Source organism: Serinus canaria, chromosome 1 (assembly GCF_022539315.1).
Source record: "Serinus canaria isolate serCan28SL12 chromosome 1, serCan2020, whole genome shotgun sequence".
NCBI lineage: Eukaryota > Metazoa > Chordata > Aves > Passeriformes > Fringillidae > Serinus > Serinus canaria.
The window spans coordinates 20,605,210-20,626,379 of NC_066313.1; positions in this window are offsets into that span (position 1 = coordinate 20,605,210).

Here is a 21,170-nt window from a genome sequence, read left to right on the forward strand (position 1 = left end):
CTTTTCCCTGCCCCTGGCCATGATGTGAGGCGGTATAAAATAACTTCCTTGACCCAGCTATGCTCCCTTCTGGCTACTGCAAAAAAATCAACCGTGTCCAGTTCAGAACCAGGACAATTGGATATATTTGGCATTGTTTCATCCCACGTGTGGGCTGAGAGATGCTGTAATGCTGGCAAATGGTTAGTGAGTAATCAAGATCTAGAGTTTCTGTAATGGACTCAGCCTGCAGGTTTGAGTCCTGAATTATTCTGGATTTGTGCTTTGTCCCTTTCCTCTGGTCTACTGACTAGATGTGGAATTTTTTCCCTTTTCGTTAAGAGGGGAAATAGTCACTTTGAACTTTGCTTCTGACACTTGTTTAGTGAGGAAAGTAATTGTGTAGCGCTTCCTACCCTCCCTATACTTTTGCCTGGTGCTCAACGTTTTGCCCTCATGATGAGCCAGTTGAGTAGGGGGAAGGGAAATGGAAACAGAGTAACACTTTTCCTTAAAACAGTTCCCCTGTTCATATTCTTTGTGTCTTTACTCCACTGAGTGCATATGTGAGAAGTGTTTTCCAGGTGTTATGAACATGGTGTACAATCATATCACAAAATTAGCATTTGAGAAGTTTGGGTTTCTTACAACAGCAGTTTCTACTTTATAATGCACACCAGCGGGAAGCTGTGCAATGGTTGTTTTGATTTTTGTCAACAGTGACATTCAACCCTTGTTAGTTTCTTTCTATTCCTCATAAGTGTCCTGCTGGAGTAACAAAGTCTGTACCTTGCTTCAGTCCTGAAACACAAGTGCTGTACAAAGGAGGGGGTAGAATCAAAAAGGTTTCCTTGGTTCTGCCTGCCACTGCAGAGGCTGGAGCAAAATACCTCTACAGGGGGAAAACTGATTAATTAGCTGGTTCCCAAGAAAATAGCATGGGGTGGCTAAATACAGTCCAGCAGTGCGAAGCTTTGTTTCTGGCAGCAGGGTGCAAGCCAGAGGCTTGGCTGTGAGGGAACTCATAATGCTGAGGTGCTTGCCTGTTCTCCCTGTAGGTGTTCGGTATGGCTTTGCCTCCCAGCTCTCTGCTTCCACCCCTGTTGGGATACCAGCAGCTGGCAGAAAGCTCTTTTTCAGGGGAAGGAGCAGATACTGGTTTTTTGCTCTGCTTAGAAACTTCTGTCTTTTTACTTATATCTATTTGTGTATAAAGCCAAACACCCTAAATAAGCATAGATAAACAAATTCAAGCATATATGAATACATTTTTACTCAAGTACTGCTGTAAAAAGGGGGTAAATTTCTGGACTGGAATCTTACTGGCTTTTATTTGCTCTAAAGTTAAATGAGATCTTTATTCTTACTATTAATGTAGCAATTCCTTTTTAGAGAATATTTTCTTCTAAAATACATTATGCTAAAGAGTCTCTGAGAACTGAGGCACATCAGTGAAGTATTCAGAGACCCATGAATGATTCTTTTTTGAAGATTACTTAAATCTCTTGGAATAATGATATGCCCCCCACCTGGTTTGGATGATAAAAGCATTGAGTGTAGATGGTTGTGGTTTAGTTTAATATTGCACTTTCCTGCAAGACTACTTTTAACTGTAGCTTCTTAATAATGGTGTAGCTATATAGGGATGTCAGAACATGACAGAGAAGGGTGATGGGACAAGAAAGTTCCTTTTAAAGTCAAGGAAGCACACATATAAACCTCATCCACAAATGCCAGTAGATCTGTGCAATTTGACAGATTGTTATTATATGTAATTGATGACATCCCTTATTTTATCAGTAAGCAGCAGTACCCTTCTGAACATTTCTGCTCATAGTAGTAGCAAGGATGGTAATTAATAGATCATTGGGTATGAGGCACACCACAACATGATGTCTGTAGAAGAAAAATCTACAATAAGAAAGACCAAAGTTATTTCAGGTTGTTCATTAAACAGATAGGCTTAAAAATAAAATGCAGTGCTCAGCATGATTCTGATATCCAAGCTGGCTGGTCCCACTCTGACTGTGCTCTTTTAACAAAGACTCCTGTGTTGATTTTGTGGTGAAAATGGCAGGCAGCCATTAGGAAATAGCAGGAATGACTAGGAAGAGCAATTTTTAACTGAGTATTTTTGGAACTATCTTTCTATACCTTGGAAGAAGTGAAGACTTATATATGTTTGCCAGCTATCATCCTGCTACTGCCATCTGGCCTCCAACTCCCAAGTAACTATCTGAAATAATGGAATGGTTCCTCGGACATGATAGCTATCAGGATGGTCTTGGCTGTAGAACAGATGTGTTACTGCCACTGTTATTGGGTAATTGGGTGTTATCTTTTTCTCTCTGTGACCCTGTAGGAGAGTTCAGAAACTGTGGAAGACACAGGGAATGAATCTCCTCTTGGTAGCTGGGATAGAAACTACCAACCCCTTCAGTGTAAAAAGCTTCCCAAAACGTGTTATGTTTGATAGAGATGCCTTTAAAAATACACTCTTTCTACTTAAAAAAACCACTGTAGTAACGTGATGCTTCTGTACCAAGTGTGCTCATTCTGTGAGTAGAAACCAGGGAGCTTTATTCTTGTATTACTTCTTCTGCAAACTCAGGCTCTGGCTCTGTGTGATGATGAGCCCCATGACAGAAAGGGACAAGACTGTTCACACACACAAAAAAAAGGGCTGAACTAGTACAAACTCTGCCAGTTAAAGTTTGTTTGGAAAATGTCAGAGGGGCAGTTTTATCTCACAGATTTTATGCCATGTCATTTCATCTCTTCTTTGGCAGCTGGGATGAAAGAATAAAGCTGTTTGACAGCATTATGTGTTCTGTACTGCTTTAAACTGCAGCTGAGCAACTGCACCAAAAACACCACTAATGGGTGTGCCTAGGGAGTGAGATATCAAGGCCTTGCAGAAGGATTGGGCTTGAAATGGCAAGTGTCCCTTGTATTTTGGCTTATTTGATCTCCTGAAAGGGACAGCCTTGCTTTTCTGTGGGCAGCAGGAGCTGGATGTTACACAGCACTCTAATTGTATTAAGTAGTGAAAATACTGCTGGCATGTATATCTTAATGAATGTAATTTCCTGCTTTGATGAAGTTTGTCACACCTAGAAAAATGGTTCTGAGGAGTGATGCCTTACTTATTAAAGTGTGTTTTCATATGGCGCAGATAGACAGGTTGTTGAAAGCCCACCAGAATGGTTTCAAGGGGAATTTTTCATCCAGCCTTTGAGTGGGCATTTGTAAGCTTAATTAGAGTGACTAGATAGTAGTAGTGCTTCAATTGACATGAGGAATAGCTCTGTCCCCCTGTGGCAGTGAGGGCTTTGTCACAGGGGTTGCTGACCTGGCTACCTGCTGCTTGAAATGTGGCTTACTTGCTTTTAGTTTCCTTTCTGTGGGCTGGGACTGTTGTTTGGGTGGGATCCCTCGGTGTCCCCTTAATGCTCAGTCTCTGCAATGGGCAGGTTTTAGAGCCATTGCAAGCTTGCTAGGAGCTCTTGTGGTATTGCTGCCTAGTCTGAAGTGGGCACAAAACATGAATGGAGCTTCTTGTACTCTTTGTACAAGGAAACAAATCTGTTTCTGAGAAGCCTCATGCTTGGATCTGTTCCTGGAAAGTCACATGGACTTGTGTGCACTCACTTTCCCCAAACATCAAGAAATTTACAACATGTAAAAAAAAAATCATAAGATATTAAAGTACTTTTCCATCTAATAATCTTGTTTCTGTACAAGTGTTTTATGATGCTACAGAATATGCTAGCCTGATGGTCCCCTCTTGTCAGCAGTTTCTGAATTATATTTGCTGTTCTATTTCTTTTTTTTTTTTTTTTTTTTTTTTTTTGAGAGGTTTGTGAAAGCAATGGGTGCCTTCATCTTTCTGATTGGCAGTTAGTACATGCTTTTGCCTTTCCTAACTGAAGGTAATCTTTGTTTATAAATGTGGACTTCCTTAGACCCTGCTTTGTGGGAGAAAAGCTGATCAAAGAATATTAGAGTGCTGATTTATTTTATTTTTCCTTGGAATGCTGAATGAGGGAACATTCTTTATTTGCAGGATACAGCTACTTCTTTTGTTTCCTTCTGCTGTGTTGGTCATGTCTTTAACTGGGATATGCAGTGAATGAGCTGGGTACTTCTTGTGTTTAGTTCAAATAAGTAATCAGGCTCTCTAGGGAATTCAAGCACTGTAATGAAATCCCATTCCTGCTTGCTTTGCAGGCTGGTGAGAGGGAGGAGGGAAGATATCCAAGATACTGCAAGGCACCCTGGGTAGTATGACAGTGCATTTTATACACTCATGACAGCTCTGTGTATGTGCTGTGTCCCTTATTTTATGGATGGGAACCTGAAGCACATACTGTCACATTTCCAGAGGAAGTCAGAGAGGTTGCTTATAGTTTTGCATGTGTGTTTTGTTCTGTTCTTAGCATACTTTTCTACATTAAAATAATTGAACTCCTTGATCTTGTGGAAATACTGCTGAAAACCTTTCTGTAACTTTAGGTATCTGAATGCATTGCAGAAAAATCTCCCAGGAGCAGGCTTTCAAAGGTCATGCAGGGAGTTTGTGAATTAAACCTGATTATGAGGGAATACAGAGTTGAATTTTGCTGCCTGTTTGTCTTCCTGCATTTTCATTTTTCTACCCAGCTGGTGTGCTAAGTGCAGAAGGGAAAGGAAGTGCTAAGAAAACAGTTCCAATGGTGTTTCTGTGGTGGCCAGCCCATCCTGCCCACTACTTAACGCAGTGCCAGTTTTTTGAGGAAAATGCACACCCTTCAGTGAGGCATACTCTCACTAAAAGGAGCCAGGAGCACAGAGCTGAGCTGCAGACAATGCAGCTCTGCCTCTTATAAAGAGATCAGCCTAGGGTTTGCTGGACTCTGTTATGCCATACAGTTATTGTAGCAGTGCAGCTGCTGATGCAGAGTCCCAGGGAATCTGCAAAGAGGAGCCTCCTGAGCACCAGCAAGCCCACAGGGTCACATATCTCATACCTTTCCTCATACCTCAGCACATAGCTGAGGATGTGTGTGGGGGTTCCCTCTGACAAAACTATTGCATGGTTACAGCAGAGAGGTGAATTACCTGACAGTGTTCCAGTTAAAATTGTGTCACTACTTCCTTGGCTTATTTTAGTGATAATTTTATGGCTGACAATGGGCAACATCTGGAGATGCAGTGAAGTAAAGCTGGGATCTTGGTGAAGACAGAGGATATGCTATCAGGGCAGAAGTAGCAGTATTTGCTGTAAATACATCTCCTCCTCTACTGAGTACACTGAAGGCTATATTTAAAAAGTATTTACCCGACAGCCCTGCTCATATCCTAGGTTGTGATCCAAGCTAGACGGTAATATTGCTTCTTGTTTTACAGCTGATTGTTCAGCACAGTTGTTGCACAGTGTATTAGGTGCCTCAGCCCCTTGTATTGCTCATGGCCATCTCTTAGTGGCTTCATAAGCTGCCTTGCACAGACAACTCCATGCCCTGGCCTTCACGCTGCCATGACTCTTCTTTTGCAGAGCCTCTGGGACATTATTTCCTTTCCCTTGTTGTTTGTGTTATTCTCATGGCCTTGCACTCAGCCTGAAGTGACAGTCCACAGCTGTGAGCATTACCTGCTGGGCTGCAGCTCTTGCTTTTACTTGAGGGCACTGAATGGTGTGTGCACAGAACTGACACATGGTACCTGCCCCTGCTCAGCGTGTGCTCTGATCTTTTTCTATGGGAAAAGGATGGGGAGAAGTGACCTGCTGCACTGGAGGTGTGCCTGGAAAGGATGCTCATTTGGGGATGCCATCACTTCTTGTCCTGGTTAGCCATAGGAGAGCATTTTCCCTTCCCCTTCTAGTTCTGCCTCTCTTTTTTTTCTTCTTTTGTTTTTTTTTTTTTTTTTCCCCCTAAAAGGCTTTCACCACTACAGTTGATGTAAAGCATCAGCTATGGGTGCTGTAACAGATATTTTGTGAACACACAGGTTGCACTGCTCTTCGTGAGGTGCTCTAGTCCGGAGTAAGTCAGTCCTTTAACAGATTAAATGCATCTAATGCTAATGATGGAGGAGGACTCTGGAAGCTACCTTTGTGTCTTCCGAGCATGGCTGTATAATAATTAAATAAAATCTCTTGAATTTTGAGTAGTGCTTGAGACTGATTGTGTCCAGACCCAAGGAACTACTGCAGCCTCACATTTGCTGAGAAGGACCTGGGGTCTGTGTTAGATGAATATTATATGGCAGCTTGTTCAGATAGCCTTTGATAAAGGTTAAAGTGATCTGGACCCTGCTTTCAAGCAGTGTGCTTGGGTCAGCACAGAAGGCAGCTACCAAGCTGTCATTTTGCTGATGCAGTTCCACATTGTTTTGGGTCAATCTCAAAAGAACTCATTTGTGTCAGGCAAAGGGGGCATCATTCTCCACTGGTGTTATTAACCTGAAGGAACAATGGAGTCAGTGATGCTGGAAATGCCTGTGCTTCCCTATTTCTAACTGACTGGGAACAGTTGCCTAACTGGGCTTTGTACCTTGCTTGCAAACCCTTTATTCTTATCTGAATTTTGCTATGGCCCTTCTGCTTGTGAGGTGGAAGGGCTAATGTCATATGTGAGGAGCGTCCACACTGAAAGCACAGCTGCGGGGGCTTACTGCAGGCATTTATTCCTGCTTCTGTTATCTTCCTGCAGCTTCCGTGTGCCTTGGGTAAAGGCTGTGCTGTGGCAGACAGCAGCTTGTCTGCACCCTGCTTGCAGCTTGGGCACTTGCAGCCTAATGTGTAACACAGAAAGCAGGGCTCTGTCTTATCTTGGGCTTGACTTCTCTCTATTTTGATTTCCTCTGACTTCCCAGAGGGAAATGCTTTCTAACTTGTATCTGATCTTATGGTTGGAGGCTGTATAAGATGTATAAATGTTTTTGAAGTGTTTAAAGATCTATTGTTTTACACATAAAGCCTATTTTTATTTCCTTCTTATCTTAGTGTTTACCTTCAGAGGCCCAAAGGAAAGGATTAATTGGCAAATGTGATATGAAAAATCGAGCATACATTTGTAGCAGAAGGTCCTGTTATAAATGGGTCTGGGGAATGAATAAGCCTTGAAGGATGATACAAATAGCGTTACTCATGAAAAGGCAGATAAATTTTATAAACTCTAAGGGTCCGCTGCAGATGCATCCAAGTGTGGTGAGTTTGCACAACCACTGTGAACTTGCTCTGGTTGGAATTTGCTTTCAGAGTTATGGCATCAAAACTGCAAAGAGATGCTTAGCAGGTCTTGCTGAAGCAGCTGGATGGACTTCTCTGCTCTCCTTCTCTCCTCTCCTTAACTTACAGCACACTAATTGCATAAAACCCCGTGCAATTTAGGAATTTTCTGTATTCTGCAAGAGCCATTGATTAATTTAACTGGGTACCTTTCCTTTTTGAACAAAGCAGTGGGTGTGCTTGTCTTGTACCCTACTTTGTAAAGTCATGATGGGGAAGTGAGCTTCTGGGTGTTGTTGTGCCAGTTATAATGACTAACTCTAGATGTATCTGAGGAAGTGACTGCTCATTTTATCCATTTTTAATTTTGTAGCACCTGGACTATTGAATTAAGTCATGTCATGGTAAAGACAGCTCTTTCTCCTCTTCTTCCACTTTCATAGTAAATAATTTCTTACCTGGAAAGTACCCAGAATAGCAATTATACAGCTAATGTCTTTCTGGTCATTTTGCTATCTGAACTATGGGTAAATGTTTTAATAGGTTGGCTTTTAGTTTTGGTTTGGTTTTGTGTTTTATTTTTGGAGGTTTTTTTTAGAGTCTGGTCTATTTGGCTCTTTGATTTTGGAAACCAAGTGTAAAACCACAGTTCTTTTTCAGAGGCTCTTTGTTTCACCTTTGTTATATGTATTATATGCAATAAAACAGACTGTCCAGGCAGCAGAATTGCAGACCTTGGGTTCAGGATCAGCTTAATAAGAAGTTTTAGGTTTTATTCACAAGGAAATGAAATTACTATATCCAAACTCTTTAATTTGTCTCAGTGCCATGAGGTGATTGATATTCTTAGTGGAAATTACTGAATGCAGAGGCCATTTTGGAAAAACTCTCATGTAATCAGCTGTAGAATGGTGCAGAATTATGCTAACAGAATGAGCCTGAAATCGGAATGATTGTTCAGTTATACTGAACCAGCCACGTTCAGAATTGATATCAGATACTGACTGTTTTATGGATGTGGAAGTCTTTTGAATGCCAGAAAAAGCTGCAGAGAAGTCCTGCCCTTGTTACAGGTGAGACAAGAGTGTTATTTTGAGAGACTGTCTAGAGCAACAGAATGTTTGGATTTTATAGCCACCCTTTTTTCCCCACCACCTGCCTTAACACTGCTGAACCATGCAGTGTTAAGGCAGGTGGTGGGGGAAAAGGGGTGGCTATAAAATTCCACCATCCTGTGTACAGAGGGGTTTGATTCCTCTCCTGTGTGCTGTAATGGTAATGCAGAATGGATGGTACTGTGAGTTCACACTGCTAAGTAGGGCGTGAAGCTTTGGAGCTTTTCTGTCTCTAGTGTACAGGCTGCTCTTCTACATATCAGCTGAGCATATACTGAATATCTTTAGACCGAATCTGACAGAATATAGGAATATTTGCATAAATTTAAAATGCCCGTTTGTACCTTTTCTGACAATGAGCAACAGTGAACTAAAGGGGAAGTACAGGACCACAGCTTTATCATGGGTGGAACTTTCCCCAGGGTACTGTCTCAGACCTGCTAATGGATTATATGTATCCTTGTTTCTTTGAATTTGTCTAATTTCACCTCAAACCCACATGAACTCATATTGTCCACAACACCCTAGGATTGTCAATCTGATGCTGCCAATCTGTCTCTGTTTGTTCTGTTATAGTTACTAAGCTCTACTGGTATATTCATTGAGTCCATCCCTTTGGCTTCACTGCAGCTGCTGCTGAATCCTGCTGCCTTCATGAGTTGAATGGAAGACTGGATGTGTCAAGACCTCAGCTTTCTCAGGAAACTCACCTGCATCTTCCTGATAGTGAAGGTGGGGTTTCCTGGTGGATCCTGTACCTATGTCATAACAAGCCAAGCTGAGTCTTGGTCAGGCCCATACTGCACATTGTTATTTCCAAATTCTGCTTCTCCATGATAATGTCAACTGTCGTGTGACTTTTCTGCTGTTTGATTTGGAGTAACACTTGGAAATCTATCTGAGACACCTTCTCTACCCGGCAAGTCAGTGATCCCATCCAACATATCCTTCTCTGCCCATCAGAAATGCACATACAGTCATGGAGGGCTTAATCTCCTGCTGTAGACCCAGAGCATGAGTTGCAGGATAAGGCTGATCTTGTATCACAGCTACTTGTCACCCTTTCTGAATAGGAAAATGAAGCAGATGGGATACCATGACAGGATACAGTGCACTCTTGTGCTGTTGCCTCCAGAAGCAGGAGGCATGACTTGTCTGTTTTAACCTGAAGGAGTGATGCTTACAGTTTAGTGAATTATCTGACTTCTAGAAGTGTCTAAAAATTGCAGTGAAGGACTGATGTGCTGTTATGTTGATAGTTGTCTATGAGTGAGCACAGCAAACTTTAATGTGTTAAGTGACATTAAGTTTGTCTTTGGCACCAGCTCAAAGCTATGCTGGTGCTGGGCTTGTCACTAGTGCTAATGATTTATTACTACTGTCCTGCTAAGTACAGAGTTTTCTTTTCAAATTGAGTTTTCTAGGTTACTTACATGAAGGTTTTCAGTGCTCAGAATTGGAACCAGAATTCACACACAGCTGGATCTTTTCCTTCAGTGGAGTTTGTGTCTAGATTGTTAGGTAAATTAAATTTCATGCTGACTTTATGCTGGTGGAACATTGTTATCCAACTTAGTCTCTGTCCTTCATGGACAGCTCTAAGCTTCTGAGAATCAAAGCCTTTATTTTCAGGGCCAGACTGTACTTGTTTTATAGAAGCATGAGCAATACCAAAGCCTACATTAAAATTCCACTACTTCCTTACATTGCAGTATATAATGTAAACTAATAAATATTAACTGTTATAGTAATACAACTGTTTGTTATTATAGTTAGGGAAGGGGATTTTTGTAACAGTGTAACAGTTTAGAATTCTTTTGAAAACTTTTTTTGTGGACTCTGAGTATGATTTAGTTTTTCTGTCAATCAATGTGGCAAAATTTTGTGACTTAATGACAGTATCGAAAGTTCTTATTTTTGTACCAGCACTGACCAGAGTGTGTGTATGTGGTTTTTGTAATTATCTTGCTACCTAGCACCTAATGTGGTCTTTCCTCTTGTTACGTGAAAGGTAAAATGATCTACATCTTTACCTACGTTTAATGGGTACCTTTGGGACAATGGTAGCTATATATTTTGTCCTACTGTTAATAATATGACCTCTTTTATGAGGTTATTAGCAGGAATAATTCCTTATTTTAAACAATGTGTTGAATGGATCTTGGCAATTGTAAGATAGTTTTTTGGAATGACCTGTTATATTTCTTACTTGCCTGTAGCAGTCTTATCTTCTGTGGACTGTGACCCAGTGCATACAGAGTACAGTTATGTGAATTTGCTAAATTCCAGCTGTCACTGAAGACCACTGGTTGATGTTTCGCTCATCCCCAGCTATGCATTTGATAGTGTACATTTTGGTGGGGCTTGATTATTTTTGCTACTAATCTATAATACACTGTAGTCCTGAGATCTGTCTCTTGTTATACAGTTCTAAAGCTCCTGCAGGAACTTAGCATTTTTTTTCTGTGAGGTGCCTGCTGCTTTACACTTTGTTAGAAGTCAGAAAACACTGGTGTTTTTGGCACATGAGCTTCCTATTCTGAAATTTGCCTCTTTCTTTCAGATTTGGTGATCCTTTTTTTAAATAATGGAGGACTATGTACCTTCCCTCAATACTACACTTGAGCAGGTCACCTGTCTTTGGCAGCTTTGCTATGAGGCTTCTTCCCCAGTGGCTTCTCTTTCTTGTTCTGTTTTCTTTCAAAGTGCAAGGAAACTGGAGGAATTTTCTGTCACTTGCCTGAAGCACCTCTCCAGTAATGGATTCCTCTCCAGACACTTTCCTATTTTCACATTTTATAATGGAGTTTCCATTCAGTGTTACTAATTAATTATACAGAAGCTCTAAATATTTTGGTTTGCTGTTGTCTCTTTTGAGCCCTCTCTTGATCTTGCATTGGAGGGAGAGAAAAGATGATTTCTCTACATCCTTTTGTTTCAGATACTTGTTTCATCTGTCATTCATTTGGAAGATTATCACCCATTTGAAAAGTAATCACTCATTTTAATCCCAAAGTTACATGATAGAACCTTTGTAAGTATTTGTAATCAGAAATATAAAGTAATGTTTGCAAGGACAGAGTCTTCTGTGCTGAAGTATTAAATTCATGACATAAAAATTTCCTGGAAGTAGAAATTTTGGGGACCTTGTTTCAGATGTAAATCACATATTCTGTGCAATTTTTTGATATACATTTGCTTGAGAAGCTGTGTGTTATTGAGTGTTTATAAACTTGAAGGTAGGTTTGTAGCTACTTTTTATGAAAAAAGTAGGGTTGTTCAGCCATTCTCCAGCTGAGATACAAGGCTGTACTCTGTGTGCTACATGCCTTCAAACATGGATTGCAAGGTCATCAGGTCATCACACTTGTTTATAGCATGATTGCAGTTGGTTACCGACTTATCACAGTCAATTTCAGCAGTAGCATTTGTGGTTTAGCCATAAATTAAATTATGAATAAACTTTTTCTTGTGCTGTTCCTATGCATGCATCTGATGCCTAGAGTACTGTATACAGTTGTGGAAAAAATCATGAGGGGTTTGTTTGTTTTTTGTTTTGTTTCATCTCTTGTTTGTTTCCAAGAAATTCTGTTCCCTCTCAGTCCCAAGGCAAAGCAAAATAGCAGCTAAATATTTACTAGAATATTTTGAGCGCTGCTGATAGAATTTTCTGGCAGCCCATTGAGACAGATAAATATCTGTCAAGTCTGGCTGCTTTTCCAGACCCTTTAGGCTGACCTCATAGCTTCTAGCTTTGCATGTCTCTGTATTTCTTAACAGTCTCTTTAGCAGCTAGTAAGAAATAAAAGTCAAATTTAAAATCTGATCAAAGGTTCAGAAGTCAAGAATAGCTGGTATTTTTTCTGAACTACTGTACTACACACTTAATTTGTTCTATGTGCAGTCCCCCCCCACTTCTTGTGTCAGAGCCTATAAGAAAGATTCGGCTGCTGAAAGGAGTGTAGTTGATTTTTAATTCAACTGATGACCAAAGCTGAATGGAAGTTGTTTCTTTCTATTTCTTGTTCTGTGTCTCCTTTTGGTTAATTAGAGGATATCACAGAGGAAAAGCAGAGCTTTGCTCCCATATCGACTATCGACTTTCCAGTGACTACAGAGTGATTCTTAAATTTTTTTTCTTTTTTTCTTTTTTTTCTTTTTTTCTTTTCTTTTTTTTTTGCCTGTGCTGATGTTTCCACCCTTTTCCACTTTAAAACTCTCAGGAGCATGGTGTAGGACATCCAAAGCATGTTACAGGCCCCAGCAGTGGCACAGATGTGTTCAGCAACGAGCTGCTTCCTTGGCCCCGTCTGATGGGGCAGCGCCTAGGAGATGATTGTGGCCTCTAAAGACCAGTCTATTTTCAGAAGGCATTCAGATTCCTCCCCACTCACAGAAAGTATCTTGTGCAGGATTAAGTACCCTTCCTAGCTGAGTGATTCCCCCTTGGACACCAGGGGAAAGGTTTTTTTGAGGTGGGTTTAGCACACATACTGAGTGGGAGCTCTCTCTCCTCCACAGGGCCGGGGCCATGCCCTGTGCCGGTGTCGGTCCGTGGAACACACCAAGCTGAAATCAGGTGCAACCCAGCAGCAGGGCTGCCAGCCTCAGTGCCCGGAGTATGGAATAGTTAGAAAACCCTTGAGCAACAGCTTCTGCCTTTGCCTTATGCCGATAAAAATGTACAGCCACAGGACTGGATTGTCCCTTTCTTGACACCTGCTCCTGTGGTTGCATCACAGTCTTGCGGTTTCCACTGTGCTTGACTTTATCTGTCTCCCACTGCCCAGGCAGTGCCTGGTCCTTTGTGTTGCTTTGTGATGAAAAGCATCACAATATCTGTCTCCTATCCCTTCCTACTTAGAACAAAAAAAAACATCTCTGCCACCTCCCCTCTTTTACACTGGCCATCCAGTCTTGCCTTTCTGGGCTCATTCTGTGCTTTGTACCTGTTATTCTCACAGAGACTTGATGTCTGTAGAATGTTCTATGAAAACAAATGGTGTTGGAGCAGCCTGAGTTACTGCATCTGTGCTGCCTAACAGGCACCCTCAAGCACAGTAATGGGTATCTGTTAAATTTGTCATACTTTTGATTCTTGCTGTCTATAACAGCAATCCGTACATTATTTTCAATTATTTTGGAGAGCAAAAGACTTGAGAGATATCAATGGATTGATTTTGAATACCACCAAAGCAGGTAATATCCCTACTGATTATCTCTGTTTATTTAAAATAGAGTGGAGAAAAATAGTTGATGTGAGGGTAGGGATGATAATTTCTGGCAGAATAATGGAGTGGAACTCTTTTTTGAGTGTAAGGTGAAAAAAGGGGCAGTTTTGACTACTTTTGGTGGTCAGGTGTTGTGCTAGGCCTTAACATGTCTGACAGGATACCTGAAGGCTCTGTACATATTTTGAAAAGCTTCTTTATGGCTTTGGGCATTGGATGAGATGAGTGCCAGCTGGCACCCCAATGCTGAGAGAATGGCATCTCTGACAAGCATGATGTAGTAGGATTACAGTGCTAGACAGTTTTTCTCTGTGGATAGGCTTCTGGAATTATTGTTAAATATCATGGGGTAATGTAAGGTGGGGTATTCTTCGTTACTCTTGAGGGTAAGCCACAAGAACCACAAAACGAACCCAATTATGGCTTGATTTTATTTGTTCAGGAAAAGAACTCTGTGGAACTCTGGAGGTCTTTCTTGCTTAAGCAGGCTTGCTTGAGCTCTTCCTTGCTTCTTTGTCATGATAAATGGATGAGCTGAAAAAATAACGAGGCATCCTTCAATGCAGGAAAACAACAGATCTTGGATGATATAAGGGGCAGTGCCGAAATGAAGCTGCCGTATCCTGCATGATGATAGGACTGTAACAGAAATATCTTGCTAATCAGATCTAGAAAAAGGCTTTACTTCCTGGTGACTAGTACTGATTGCTGGTTAGGGCTTCCTGAGCTTGGAAGCTTGGTCAGAGGTAAGTTTCACATGAGAAGAGTGATGTGGTTGTTTTCACAGTCTCTCTGAGGAAGTTCTGTTTCAAATGTGTGACCAAAGCACCGCTCACCTGGGAAATAAGTGGGAAAGCTGAGGTGTGCTGGGCAACAGACAGTCGACTCCCACTCTTAGCTGTGTGTATAGGGTCCATATAGAGGAGATCATTTTTATACAAGCACATGTAGTTACCCAGGAGAGATGAAAGTAATCCTTAATGGAAAAGGCTCTGTGAATTGTAAGGTATTGTAAGGTATATATGCAGTGGATTGTAAAATCAGAGTTGGGCCGAAGACACAGAAGTGATCTCAGACCACTGCTCTGAGACACTGAATTGAAAAAGAATCCAGAAGAGGGTAACAAAGGGCTGGGTAGAAGGGGAGAAAAGCGACTCCATGCTGCTTCTGCTTCTTCTGCTGGGTGGCTCTTTTAATCAAGCAAGTTTACCACAGATTGTCTTTTCTTGGTCTAAATACGAGCACTGCTAGCTCAGATCACTATGTTGTTGAACTTGCTCCTATCATGGCAAAAAAAGTAGGATGTCTGGGAAAATCATGGCTTCCTGAGGCATTTTTCATTTGTTTGTCTCTTGAGATGCCTCTATTCAGACATGAGACAGCTGGCAAGAAAAGCCTCATCCAGAATCACATTATGACAGCTTTGCCTAAGGTGGTATTTTGTTTCATCTCTCTGGAAATGGATGGAGAATTGGAGAGAAATAACCACCTACTTCAGAGCCACACCATTTGGGTACCTGCAGCCCCAAAATGCATTAATGTCTTTGTGGGTATCAATTCCTGTTAATTCCTTTCAATCCAGTTATTCTAGTTAGTCCTAGATCCTCAGCTGATGAAAAATGGAATTCGAAGCTAATCAGTTTTTGCTAGCTAAGGGCTTGAATCCTACTCCTTAAGAGCCTCCTTCTTCCCTGTTTTAACGATTTTTGTCATGGCAAGCAATTGTGGAGTAAAAGGTGAAAAGGTATCCAAAACTGTTCTCATGAGTGACTCTTCCAAAATATGGCTGAAGGATGAGAAGGAAGCCTGAATAGTGTTTGTATAGGGAAGCAATAAATCTTTGTCATGCAGCTATTGGCTATTTTGCTGTAATAAAGCATGGGCTTTGGAATCTGCTACTGCCATAAAGGGGTTTTGTTCCTCTAGGCAGGAATAGCTGTAGTCTTGTCACCATAGATGGAGGGAGGCTCTGACCATTTTCTCAAGCATTCATATGACAGTCACTGAGTACAGGATACTCAGCACTGCATTCAAAGCTGCCCCTGCTGCAAGCAGTGCCTAGACCTTAGTGACTCCCTCAAAGTAATTGAATTCTGGGTGGCTGCTGGTTTTGAAAAAAACATTTAATTCTTTGAAAACATAATAATACCAACCTTTATTGATTTGCAGTCTGTGCTCTGCACTTGCAGCAAACTGCTATTTACAGCTGCCTATGTGGTTAACCCATGGGAGTGGAGGTAAGGAGCCGCACCTGTGCCTCTGAGTATTGAAAGGACTTAAAGATACATTAACTCTGTGTTTTCTGCTGAGAGTCTTGGAAGTTTAAAGATGGATGGGCTCTAGTCAGGCAGTGTATTGCAAGTACACATCATTGCCCTTGAGTCAGTAGGCTCCCCAGTTTGCTGTTGTGTGTTGATTCAGTTCAACACTGTGCTGTACTTCAGTACTAGACTGAGCAGACGCTGTAGAAACTTGACTGCTTTCAGCATTACCTGTCTTCCTAGCCCTGCCATGGGGCTCTGGCTTATCTAGTAAATTTGAAGACACTGATTTCTAGGTTTCATTTTCTTTTTCTCTTTGTACAACTCATGTTGCTCAGGCCTGGTACCACACAAGCTGTCTCAGTGTCCTATGACCAAATGAATGAATTTTTCCCCCTTACCTTATACCCTTTGGCTCACAGGGGAAAGAAAAGGCTGGCTTGACACCTAGGCATCCACTGCAGACCTTTGGGGTGAGCTGCTGTGACCAATGTAAAGGTTTTCCTCCATTACAGACCCCCAGCACAGAGCCAGTCCTGATTATCTTGTGTTTATCACTCCCATTTGTAAAGTGCAAGGAGTCATCCTGCCACAGGTTGTGAAATCCCTAGAGGCATGGGCCTATCAGTGGTGTAGGGCACCACTGATATGATGGTGTAAGAACCTTAGTTACTACTGCCTTTTTGGGGGCTCATCTTTCCAAAGAGACCAGTGTTTTTCATTTATGAAATTAATGAAATGTAATGTTTCATGTCTAAATATCTTGTAACCAAGTAATGTTTCATGTCTAAATATCTTGCTGCTTATGCCTTGTTCCTTTTCTGCTCATCAGCAGAGGATTTAGTTTCTGAAATGTGTCATTCTCACTACAGTTCACTCAGCCTATGACCAGCTCTCCTGGCATCATTGAGATAGAACCCAAGGACAGATCCGTGTGCACTGGCTTCTAATGCTCACACAAATGTGTTCTTGTAACAGAAGTGGCAGTCCCAGGAAGGTTTGAGTCTCACAAGTGAAAGTATGGCTTTCTAAAGAGCACAGTGGTCTTGTGGCCAGGAAATAATGTCTTTTCATGGTGTGAAACACGTGGCAAGGTGGGGGAAAATATGTGTGTGTTGCTGCTTACTTGGAAGGGAAATGTTAGCAGAGAGGAGGGATAGTGTGTGGGGGAAGCACTCTGTGTGAAGTGCAGTGGTAGGAAAGGGTTTGCGTGCAAAGAGGTTCATGAGTCTGGTGTGAGTGAAGGAAAGAGTGGGCTTTGCCATTAAGCTCTGTGTGCTTAATGATTCTTTGGCTTGCACAGGAGTAGAAATGTGGGGAAAAGAATGGTGTCATAAGGCTCTTTTGAGGTAATAAATAACCTGTGGGTTCAAAAGATTTATCTATCTCTATGGGTGGCCATCTGAATGGTTAAAGTGAAGAATGTTCCTATGGGTTCGGTTTCCTTCCCTCTCATTAGTGGCTGGAGATTTTAAGTGGTCACCTTGGGGCAAGACCTTTCTGGTGAAGGATCATGGAGAGATTAAATACACTGATCCCAAACCATACACCCTCCGTCCTCAGTATTTGAGCTGTAGAGCATAGTCTCTAGAGTGTGGGGTTTCCAGAGCTTACAGCTCAACTTCCAAGAGGGTGCTATGTCTCTTATCTGGTGGTTGTGAACATTAGAGAGCAAGTAATTCAGACAGTGTCTGAATGTTTAACCAATCCCAGTTTCTGAATCCTGGAACACACTGCAGAGAACTCGAACTTTTTGGCTAAAAGACTTCTGATTCTTCTATCTTGCAGAGCTTCTTTGTGTGCTGTAGTTGGTAGGGCTATGTTCTTCCTCTAGGTCAGCTACACCTCACTGAATTTGGACAATTATCTGTCACTGCGATTTACCTCCTTGTTTAGAGACATCTGTTTTAAAGTTCGTTATGTCATATTCAGAGTGCAGTTCAAAAGCCAAGTCTAGAGCCAACAGTCTTTAAGTGCTACCTGAGGTCATTCTATCCCTGAAACTATGGGCTAAAAGGCAAAGAGCAAATTTAATTAAAGTTAATAGCAATGTTTGTTTCCATTTCTTTATGGAGGAAGGTCTAAGTATAAGTTAAGATGCCTGTAAGGTTTTATTTTTAGTTGAAAATAAACAAGTAATCTGTGCTCAGAATAAATCCAGTAGCTTGCAAAGGATTGGCTTGTTCTTACAAGGCTGTAGGCATACATGTTTACCTGGCAGTGTACTCACAGACATCTGTGCTGCCTGGTGCTCTGTGATATTTACCATGTTGCAGGCCCCCAAAACACAACCTGTGAAAGCTAGCTTGTAAGCTGAAATTCTAATTTCAGGCTGATAGCTCAGCTAAAAGAATTGGCTTTGCACTGAGAGAGGCGTTGACTATTCATGGTGGTGATCGAAACTCAGGTGTCCTGTTCAAGGATGGCTTATATGATACTGCCAGCTTCTGAGTGGTGACTGTCATGAAAACCCTTGTCTGCACATGTGGCCTTCTTTCTCCCTAACTTTTCAGCCTCTAGTTCCAGGTAGGTCTGTGACAGCTTTTACCTCAGTTTTTACCTGGTGTTGCACACAGACCTTTTTCAAAACAGCAATAAACTTTTCAAAGGATGTTTATATGGAGGAATGTGTGAGAGTTTTGCATGAGTATGATACGCATAGAAGACCACAGAGGGAATGTGTGACAGCTCAGTTGCTAAATAAATTTTGTGAAAGCAGGACTTCAGTGTGACATTGAGATATTGGTATAGGCACTTGCAAGCCCTTATTTCTAGAGCACCTTGCCAGGTTTGGGAGATAAAGAAGTGATTCAAAGTGAAGTTGAAACAAAGCTTACCAGTCAATAGAGTGCTTTCTGTTTTACTGATTTCTTTATGATGAGGAACTGATAACTTCTGCTTCGGTTTCAGGTATAGCTAGTTATATAAAATTATAATTATATTGTAAGTGGTTATTATTGTTGGCATGGAAGGCCAGTAGCAGATGCGAGCCTTGTTTGCATCTGCTCCCTGGTGCAAGCCTTGGCTTTTGGCAAAGGCAATTTTTTGTCCGCCATCAGTCACTTCTTTTCCATCTCTTTGTTATAAAACCAAATTCATGAAAGTCTGTGACCACAGAGGTTGAAGGAAAGATATCAAACCAGCATGGAAAGCCAAAGAGAATGAGATGAACTAGATGCTAGATACACTATCACATCATAATTAATGGAGGATATTTCCTGCCTTGAGATAGAAATGGATTGTTTGTCACATAAAGTATTGTCATCTTCTTAAGGCTAAGGCTGAGTAGAAAAGTGTGATTTAGTTCTTATGAGGAAAAACCCTTCTTCTCTTTGTGAAAAATGCGTATTTTATGATTGGCTTTTTGCAAATATTAAAATGAATATTATATGTGTTGTGTTAGAAAGGAATGCTGTATTAATTCTCTTCAGTAGTGTGTTAAATATAGTTTTAGGTTATAAAAATTGTTAAAATAGAAACTATGCTATGTAGGATGCTTTTTTTTTAAAGAAAGGACTTGCAGCGAGATAGCAGCCACAGGACACCTAAATCTTTCAGAGAAAAAGAATTTATTGCTCCCTTATCAGAAGAAACAAACTTCTTCCCGCCTCAAAGGCGCTGTTAGGATTAGGAGGAAGAAGTTGATGATGACCAGGCCGAATCCTGTGTTTGAATGGAGTTTATGCATCATGCATGAAGTGTATGAATATGCAACAGGCTGTTGTTTTTGAGGGTTAATCCTTTGTTAACGGGTGTCCTTTTTCGGGCTTGTGCTGCCCAGAAAAATGTACCCGGACGTCCGTAACTCTTTGTTTTTATTGTCTCATATTGTCTTAATTAAATTTGTCTAAATTATTATTACTCTAATTGTATTACTATTTTTATAGCTATTTTATTACTATTAAATATTTAAAAATTAAGAAAAACCAAGTGGTTGGTGTTCTTCACATCTTACTCCCCAGGTTCTGCTCAGGAAGCCAGAGACCAGCAAAAGAGAAGGGCTAGAAAACCCATTCCCAGGCTGCCTCTGAGTGAAAGAGGATAAATTGAGGACCAATTGTGCTGTCACTTGCATGCACTTCTTTTTTGGTGTGGAGCAGGAATGGAAGAAAGAATTAGTGGAATGCATACACAATGGTTTTAGGACTAGCAGCAAGCTTTTAGAGCTTTGCTGGAAATGGTCTGAGTTGAATTTTGACCAGCTAGAATATTCTTAAGCTAATTGTCTGCTCGTCTGACTGCATCTTGGAAGTACTTAACTATAAAGTGTATTGTGACTTTCCTATTGGTGCATTCCCACTGGAAACGGAAGTGGTTCTCTATGAATATTTCTGTTTATGGTAATATATTCTGCACTGTGGGAAGGTAAAGGAAAGGCAGATAATTCACAATATGGATTTGGCTAATTAAATCCCTTTTAGATCCACAATGAATTGTCTCAATTTTGTGCTATCTTAAAAGAGTAAGTCTTGTAACAGGTTTTTCCATTTTCAGTCTTGTCATAGGCATTTTGACATATTGCTTATAGTGTGCCTAAGATGTGTTTTTGTACCTGTTTTGTGCTAGCTCTGTGAATGCTCAGCTGTGTTTGTTTGGTGTTTCAAGCCTATTTAAATTCAAACTAATGACTTCACAGAATATTACTGAGGGCCACAGGAAGATTTGCTGTATTTGAATCAATCGACTTCAGTAACCAAAAGGGGAGAGTAAGTATGGATCATAGATCCAGTATAAGAATAGGTATAGATGGTAGTTACTTTCTTTTAGGGAGTGTGTGCTGGAAACCTTCTGCTTTTGGTAAAAAGCTATTTCTTTGAAAGCCCCAATTTGAAAAATTCCTGAGAATACCTCCAAAATTAAATGGGAATTACCCTCTTACACTGAACAGCTTAGCAGCCTGTGATAAAATACAATTAAAATTTTTCCTTAAGGAACATTCTATAACCAACATGTACAGCATGGACAAGGACTAGCTTAGAAACATCTAGCCGTGATGCTCAGCTGAACATTGCTGAAAATATGACCTAGACCTGGGTTATCACCTCACATGATCTTCCAAGTCTAGAAATTTCTTTCATTTTTGCTTGCTGAAACAGTTAAAAGTTGAGTTGACTCCAAAGCAAATGTCACATGTTAATGGCAGTTTCTGCAGATGAATAACAAAGCTCTTCAGGAGTACTAAAAATAGACATAAACTATATGGGAAGAGTCAATCCCAAGCACCTAATCTATAAATAAACAAGCTATTGACTAATATGATAGGTTTATCTCTTTCATGTATCTTAAGCACTTTGGAAAGCAGAGGTGGCATGATGTGGATGTTAAAACAATGAACTAAGAAGTGAGGACTTCTGACGCATGGTTTAGGTGA